Source organism: Elephantulus edwardii, unplaced genomic scaffold, assembly GCF_000299155.1.
Source record: "Elephantulus edwardii isolate Elephantulus edwardi_28Jun2011 unplaced genomic scaffold, EleEdw1.0 scaffold00125, whole genome shotgun sequence".
NCBI classification, from domain to species: Eukaryota; Metazoa; Chordata; class Mammalia; order Macroscelidea; family Macroscelididae; genus Elephantulus; species Elephantulus edwardii.
Genome location: NW_006399875.1, coordinates 6,972,612 through 6,979,469, shown reverse-complemented (window position 1 = coordinate 6,979,469; position 6,858 = coordinate 6,972,612). Strand labels below are relative to the sequence as shown.

Sequence of the window (6,858 nt, the reverse complement as noted above, 5' to 3'; positions counted from 1 at the left end):
GAACTGGGGAGGAGGGTGGAGAAAACAGTGCAACAATGAATGAATGAAAACCCAAAATCTCTGTAAATGTTCATTAAAACTAATGAAATTTAATAATAAAAAAAACAAAAACAAAACCCCCAAAGCCAAGTATGTGAGCTGTTTCCCTCATCGACCTACCCGATTCAGGCCAGGCCCTTTTCTGTCCCTTGCTGTGAGTCTGAGAGCTGGACAGTGACTAACAATTGATGCTTTTGAATGGTGGTGTTGGAGAAGAGTACTGACTGTCCCATGGCCTGATCAAAGAACCAGTGAGTATGTATCGTGGAGAAGGTGCAGCCAGAGTGCTCCTTGGAGGCAGAGGTGATGACGCTTCACCTCACATACTTTGGACAGATTGCTAGGAGAGGCTGTTCCCTGGAGAGGGACGCTTGGGACGGTGGAAGGACAGTGAAGGAGAGGGAGACCCTCAACCGAGTGGAGTGACACAGAGCGACACAGTGTCTGCAGCAATAGGCTTGAGGGGGTCAGAGATTATGAGGACGGCACAGTATAGGACAGGGTTCAGATCTGTCATTCAGAGGGTTGCCATGAGTCGTACTCTACTCAAGAAAACCTAACAACATCCCACCTGTTGTCGTCAAAGCTCTTCTGACACACACAAGTCCTGTAACATGGAATAGAATGGCCCCATCTCTAATCCCATCTGCTGTCATGATCCCCCCTTCCATGAGGGACAAGCGTGTGGACCTGGGAGGGAGCAGTCCTCCACCCACCACAGTCACTTTCCCCTATAATGACCACAGCCAGGCTGATGGCCCCGGTCCAGCTGCACGGAAGGCTGGTCTGGGCTACATAAACATACGCCCAGGCTCTGCTTCACGCCCCAGCCTCAGAGTCAAGTATCTCACCGACGTCTCCAAGCAGCGCTCCTCAAGGACCTCTTCATCCAGCTCTCCCAAACTCACGGTCATCCTGGTCCCCGCTCCAGCAAGCCCACTCCCTGACTTTGGTGTTACAGATCAGAGGTAGTCCAGGCGCCGTCCAGCCGGGTACCCAGCCAGGCCCAGCCGTGACCCAGTCTTTCCTTTGGTCACAACTGCATTGTGGCAGAGAGGAGGCACTGGTGTGGACACAGGGCCTGGACTTCCTGTTCTGGTTCAGAGCCCCAGGACCCAGCAAATCGGCCGTGCCTCTGAGCTTCATTTCTGTGTCTGTGAAAGGAAGAATCGCTCCTGTGATCTTTAAGGCCTGCCCACCTGACCCATCAGGGGTTGTAAGCTGGGAATCGCTGTGACTGCACGTCTTCTTAAGCAGTATCAGAGATGAGACCGTTAAGCACCCAAGTCCCGGGGCTTCCTTGTTGGAGGCCGTCAAGTCAAGTATGACTCATAGTAACCCGTTGAACAACAGATCTGAGCCCTGTCCTGTCCTGTGCCGTCCTCACAATCTCTGACGGACTGGAGCTGATTGCTGCAATCGCTGGGTCATTCCATCTTGTTGAGGGTCCTCCTCTCTCTGACCGACCATCCACCTTTCCAATTTTGGTGTCCCTCTCTGAGGAGTCGCCTCTACTAACAACATCCCCAGAGTGTGAGAGAGGAAGCTTTTGACATCCCTGCCTCCAAGAGGCACTCTGGCTGCATTTTCTCCAAGACCTATTTGTTTATACTTTTGACAGTTCATAAAATATTCAGTACTCTTCTCCAACACCACAGCTCAAAGTATCTTTTTTTTTTTTTTCTTCCTTACTCATCGTCCAGTTTTCGGAGGCATAGCAAGTGATCAAAAAGACCTTGGCCCAAGTCAGGTGTATCTTATTCTTCAAACTGACATCATTGCTCCTCAGTAATTTGGAGAGGTCCCTGACAGCTGACTTTCCCGGTGCAGCACATCTCCCAATCTCCTGACTGCTGGTACGAGGGACTTCCTAGAACTCCTTTTCTGACACTCAAGTTACTCCTGCCTGGTGCCTGTGTTCACCCACTGCTCTGCAGACCCTGTTCAATGCCAGTTCGGGGTCTCACAGAGACTCCGTAATTCAGGTCAGCTGTCCAGGCTATCCATGCCCAGGCTGCACTCTCTTGCACTGTTTCTGTTCTCTGCATGGCTGTGAGCCTGCCCTGCTTCATGGTACAGATTCTATGGTCCTGTCCACCCACCGACTCTCTCTGAAGAGTCCTGGGGGGTGCAAACAGTTGGCACACTCAGCTGCTGGCCAGAGGGCTGGGGGCTAGCGGCCACCTAGAAAGGGCCGGCCATCTGCTTCTGAGACATCAGTCCCCGGAACTCTCTGGGGCAGAGTCCTGCACACACCCACGTGAGCAGCCAGGGGCCTGAGTGGTCAGAGTGCCCTATCCCTGACCCCAGGATGGTCACATCCACTGGACCTCAGCTTTCCTGCCACCTCCCTGCTGACTCACGCCCCAGAGAGATCAATCCTAACCCTCTGCTGGTTTGTGTTTTGTTGTTCTCACCAGACACTTGCTCCCAGCCTTGCATGTCTCCCATGCTAGGTGGATTTGCTGACCTTTGAATCACTTATTTCAGCAGCTTCTCTCAGAGAAGGATGAGGGTGACAGACTGGCCCTTGAGTCCCGCTCTGGGAAAGATTTGTGTGGATGCTGGCAGTTGCACTCTGCCCATCGGGTTCCGAGTGACCACAGGAACCCCAAGCCTCCTTGTTGGCCCTGCCCACCTCACGGCTGTCACTTTTTCTAGCCAGACCTTGATCATAGGGAACAGCGAATAGAGGTGGGACTTGCCATGGCAGTCGGGACCCCTGTCATGTGAGTCCTGGATCCTGTGATACAGAGTCAGTGGCCTTAAGTGTGTGTTTGTCTTATTCTTCTTTTTCTTCCCCTGGTCCAGTGTGTTGCGTTGAACTGTTGTCCCCATGTACATGTCAGCTTAGCTGGACCGTTGGTGTTTGCATATAATGCTATGAAGTAGCAGCTACATAATGCCACTTGGTCATAAAAGGATTAATGTGGGATGATTGCTGTTGTTTTTAGATGCTGTTGCATTGCCTACACCCTGACCTGCACCATCCTCACAACCTCTGATGGGCTCTAGCCTATTATAGCCCATCTAGCTGTATCATGGTTACAGTCACTGTGTCACTCCCTCTCGTCCAGGGTCTTCCTCTCTTGTGCTGACCATCCACCTCTTCAAGCGTAATGTCCTTCCCCAAGTGCCGGCCCCTCCTGACAACATGCTGTTAAGTATGTGAGATGGAGTTCCACCACCTTTGCTTCCGGGGAGCATCCTGGTTTCACTTTCTCTATGATAGACCTGTTTGTTTCTTTCCAGTCGATGGGATCTTTGGTTCTCTTCTCCAGCACCGCAGCTCAAAGGGATCGACTGTTCTTCTGTCACGGGCTGCTTGAGAACAGACTCCGCTGTGTGGGAGGAAGCACAGGGAGAACTCTCCTTAGATGTGAACTTGACACTGTCTCACATACTTTGGACCTGTTCTCAGGAGGTGACAGCCCCTGAATAAAGACAGATGTCATGCTGGTGAGGTGAGGCTCAGCCAGGAAGAGAGAGGGAGGCCTTCAGCACAGTGGCTGCACCTGGGCTCAAACTGATGATGGGGCGGGGAGGAGCATCGGGCTTCAGGCCATCTGATGACAGTGTCTCCTGCCTGGGGGAGGGAGGGTCTCTAAAGGCTGAGTGAGGTGCTGGGTGGAGACGGGTGGAAGGTCGGGCACAGAGCAGGGCTCTGGCGTTTGCTGCAGCTGTGGCACCAGGGAGAAGCTGCAGAAGTGGGAGAGCTCTTAGAGGCCAGGGTTCTCGGCCCCATCACTGGCCACTGGGCTCACTGCTGTGGACACCGTCTCATTCAAGCCTTGACATCCTGTGTGGGCTCTGACCTGCAGCCGCCTCTCTCAGTGTGGAGCTGTGTTCCACAGGCTTTCAGCGGCTGACTCTTCAGAAGGACCTCTGGGTGGACCTCTGGAAGAACCACCCACCTTTTGCTCAGAAGCCAGGCCCATTAGCCTGATGTAGCATCTCATCCATGCTAGGAGATCAGGAAACACACAACATTGGGCAAGTGCACTGTCAGGGACCTCTCCAAATACCTGAGGAGCAATGATGTCAACTTAAAGACTAAGGTGCGACCCGATCCAGGACATGGTCTTTTCAGTCACTGCTGTGCCTCTGAGAGCTGGACAGTGACTAAGGATGACAGAAGAATTGGTGCTTTCGAGCTGTGGTGTTGGAGAAGAGAGCTCAATATCCATCAACTATCAAAAGAACAGATAGGTTTTAAAGACGGTGCAGCCAGAGTGCTCCTTGCAGCAAGGATGATAAAACTTCATCTCACATACCTTAGGCATGCTGCTGGGAGAGGCTGTTCCCTGGAGAGGGAAATCGTGCATGGAAAGGTTGAGGGGTCAGTGAAAGATTAGAAGACCCTCAATGAAGTGGATTGACCGTGACAGCTGCAGTGGACTCACGTGTGTCAGAGATGGTGAGAATGGCACAGGACAGGATGGGGTTCCCATCAGTTGTTACAGGGTCACTGTGAGTTGTACGTGATGGTACCTAACAACAACAGTTCTTTAATCCTCTGTACCAGCAGCTTATCTGCGTGGATGAGGGCATGAGAACTCTGTCCCCATCATGGACGCACAGGAGTCAGAGCCGGATGCCGAGCCCAGGGGCCAGGCTCCAGGACCCCCACCTTCTACCTCTGCACACACTTCCTCTGGGATGAAGTCTCTCAGTCTTTAGAGGTGAAACTCTACTTGGAGTATGAGTCCCTGGGGGGTGCAGATGGCTAATGCATTCTCTGTTAACAAAAGTTTGGAGTTGAAGTCTAAGTGGAAAATTCTTGAAAAAAGGCCCGAGAGTGTACTTCTGAAAAAAAAGTTTTAAAAACCAGCCATCAGAACTCTGGAATATCATTTGGCTGATTCACGGGCAGCCGCGCGAGCTGTGCGCCGGTGAGTGGCAGTTGGCTGATTTGAACAGCCACAGTAAAGATCTCAAGAGTCTGTCTCTTTCTCTCTCACCTTCCCCCCGCCCCATCTGCTTCTGTCCAGTGTTGCTCCTTAAAATGCTTATATCAGCAAATTATTCTGCAAAGGCAATCCTGCCGTGTATTTTTACATACGAAGAGTTCTAGAGACGCTGATAAAATGGTAAAAGAAAATAAATGTGGGCTGTCATAGGATTTGGCAGTGTTGCAAGTTAAAATGAATCTGTCCCCAGCCCTGAGTTATTATCATCAGCACCCTGTTTTATTGCCGCATTAATCACCAAGCATACTGTGAGGTATTAATGGAGTTAATTGTTTTTATAAACGGAATTAAGTGGCAGTGTGAGCGCCTGGTGACTGACCCACAACACCGCATGCTTAGAGTGTGGAGGAGCAGGTCAGCGCTCCCCCGGGCCTTGAGAAGACGCGCTTCTTCCAGATGCCACCTTGACATCATCTGTCCTCTTTGTACTTAGTCTGCGTATCTTTCTCCTTTTAGTGAGTTTAGAGATCACATCGGTGAGTTATTAAAGTTTTATGCCTGGAATGTTGAATGGAATCGTTCCATTTCCGAGCAGACACATGAATCCATTTCTGATTGGCACAGGAGGAGAGAGGGGTTGATGGGGGGAGCCTGGGCCGTGTGAATGGTAACACAGTTGGCTGCTAACTTAGAGGTGAGAGGTTCAAATCCACCCAGAGGCACCTTGGGTGAATAGACTAGAAGTTGGCTTCCAAGATCTCACTCTCTAACTCACTCACTGCTGTTGAATCGGGACCGACCCATGAAGACCCTCTAGCAAGTTTTCAGAGCCTCGCAATCACACAGGAAGAGACTGCTCATCTTTCTCCCACAGAGCTGGTGGTGGATTCAAACCGCCTGCCTTTGGGTTGGCCAAGCAGCCCCTTACCCGCTGCTGTTGTTGTTTATTGTTGAGTCAGAGGCGACCCAGCGCTGACCCTCTAGCACAGCTTTGGGTTGGCACGGCAGTTCCTAGCCTCTGAGCTGCCGGAGTGCACTTACCCACTAGGCCGTTGAGAATCACCTGGAGCTCCTCCCACCGGCACAGGGTCAGTGTAAGAGTCGGCTCAGTGGCAGCTAAAACAATTTTAGAGAAATGCTTATATGCACACCCATGTTTATTGTGGCTTTGTTCACAATAGCAGAGAGTTGGAAACAACCTAAGGGCGCATCAACAAACGAATGGATAGAGAAGCTGTGGTATATTCACACAATGGAATTCTATGCTGCTTTGAAAAACAGGGAACTCATGAGATACTATTCAAAATCGGTGACCCTGGAGGACATTATGCTGAGTGAAATATCTCAGTCACAAAAGGACAAATAATACATAGTGCCATTGTTGTTAAAATGAGACTGGCATTAGGGTTGGGGTGAGACTGAGAAAAAAATTGGTAAATTATGTATGCTGCTTTGAAACAGATGAGGGAGAAAACAGTTTATAAGCAATATATGATTCGGTATTATGGTTATGTCATGAGTCCAGAATGAAGGCTGCATAGTGGCGTGTTCTCAGGGCAGGGGATTGTAAAACAATGAAAGACTTTTTCTTTTACTTTTCAAAGAGAAGAGGGAACTTGGGGGGAGGGGTGGGCAGGGAGAAAAAGGCAATAATGAATGAATGGAAATCCAAAATTTCTGTACATTAAAATTATTTTTAAAAAAATGCTTACTTAGCAGGACAGCGATTCCAGGATCCTCCGTGGCTAACAACTCCTGGTCCAAATGGAACATTATTTGAACATGTTGTTGTTGTTGCTGTTATGTGCCGTCAAGTCGCTTGCGACTCATAGCGACCCTATGTACAACAGCCCTAAACTCTGCTCTGTCCTGTGCCAATCGCACTGTCTCTGACACTCCCATCCCTATT

General features: G+C 50.3%; 1 protein-coding gene across 1 annotated transcript in view; it reads left to right on the top strand.

The window, feature by feature from the left end:
• Positions 1-6,858, top strand: part of LOC102874880 (death-associated protein 1-like) — a 67,640-nt gene that overhangs the window by 9,968 nt on the left and 50,814 nt on the right. The window lies entirely within an intron of this gene.